The following is a 1,987-nucleotide window of genomic DNA, read 5'->3' as shown; positions in this document are numbered from 1 at the left end:
ATGAAACTGAGGGATTGGCTTACATGAATGAATGACAAACACATTACTTAATAAAAAGTACATCAAAAACTAAGCAAATATAAAACTAGGCAAGTAAAAATGTTTTACAAGAAAGGAAATATGATCATAGTACACTGAAGAGCTGGGCTGGAAATTATATTTATATAATCATCATCATAATATAGATATTAAATATTTAACAAAAATTATTACATAATATCAAAGAAAACAAAGTGAGTGTGGGTATGTTTTCAAGTGGTTGGGGGAGGGGGGTGAACAAGAGCTAAGTCTCATCTTCCATTATAGGAAATCAATAGATCTGAAAAATCATGTAATCATAGTAAAAGAAATCTGTTATTTATAAATACAAAAGTAAATTTCAAAAGAAACAGCTTAAACAATAAGAGTTACTTCTGAGATCCAAAGGGACAGGGCAAGTGACTGCTAATTTTCATTACAAACCTTGCAGAACTATTTGCCAAAATCTTTTTAAAACAAATAATTTTTTTAATCTAATCAATATTATATTTAAAAGTGAACTCTAAATACATTACATAGAAGACCCAAAACATAAGGGCAAGAAATACACACAAATGTCAGTAAAATTTATATTTAGATTATTTGTTTTGTTATACTTTTCTGGGTGATCCAAATTGTCTTTGATGAACATATGCAACTAATATGATAAAAAATAAAAAGGAACTAAGTTTGGCATAACTTGTTCTTTGAACACTTTATGTTTCCTAATATTTAATACTTTTTTTCTATACACACAAAGCTACTCTTCAATATATCTCTTCCAGAATTCTTCTAGGAATATTTGTTAAATTCATAATTCTATTCCAAAAAAATATATCTCCCTACACTCCACATTTAATACACACACATACAATTTAATAATTGAAACAAGTATTATCTATCTCTGTATACTGTTCATCCTTGTTCTGCATTGTCCTTCAAAGATCACAAATTGTGGCCTGTGACCATAACCACAAGCCCTTTCAGTACTCTGGGATTAAGTTTAATTAAGACTGAGCATCTGAATTTAAAACAGCCCAGCACTCTCTTACCTATCTTTTCATAGTAGTCTGGAGTTGACTCTGTTTTCCACACTGAGGACCCACCTTTTAATTAGGAGAGGTAAAAATTTAAATACTCATGTTAAATATTTAAATTCATACAAGATTTGAATTTTCCCTTCAAATTTAATTTAGATTATTAGGCAAAGTCTGTTTATGAAGAGAGAAAATTTCATTTTTAAAAAGTTTATCTAAGACCTTAAAATATCAAATATAGCTTTATACTGTCTTTCACATTCACCCCCTTATCTCTCCTCCAGCCACTGCCTGAGCTCAGATTCTCATCATGTTCCTCTAGATCACTAAAATGGTCTTTAAACCATGGTCTCCTGGGTGCCAAGATTTCCCTTTCCAGACAATTATCTGGAATTGAAACCCTGCTTCAAACAGCTTGGTGTTTTCCTGCCTTTAGAGTCTTCCTTATGATGCTCAAATGGCTCTGATGCTTGAAAACTTCTTTCTCACTCCCAAAACTGTTAGTCAAAGTACTGGATCATTTTTCATGGCCCAACTCCAATTCCAATTCTATGAACCATATCCAACTCTTACCGCTTAACATTATTCTCACTCTATAGCTATCATTCCTCGGAAACATTTTGTGTACCTCTCTCATTGTTGTTATATCAATCTGTTTCCAATTAAGTATATTTTTGCTTTTGACTAGTGCTTTACTAACAGTAGGAGCATAATTCTTGAATTAAATTTTAGCTCAACTGGCACCATGTTGGATCAAGTCATAACTGCCTGATAATAATAAAAGTAAGACTTATTAGAAGACTGCTGAACTTGTAGCTATTGTAACTCTTTCCATAAAATTTGTTTCATTTTTAAATTTATCTTATAAGCTTTTGGTAATGGTTTACATTTCAAGAGTACACTTATTGTTTGATTTACAGAAAATGTTAGTT

Source organism: Rhinopithecus roxellana, chromosome 1, assembly GCF_007565055.1.
Source record: "Rhinopithecus roxellana isolate Shanxi Qingling chromosome 1, ASM756505v1, whole genome shotgun sequence".
Taxonomy (NCBI): domain Eukaryota; kingdom Metazoa; phylum Chordata; class Mammalia; order Primates; family Cercopithecidae; genus Rhinopithecus; species Rhinopithecus roxellana.
This window is presented reverse-complemented; position numbering follows the sequence as displayed.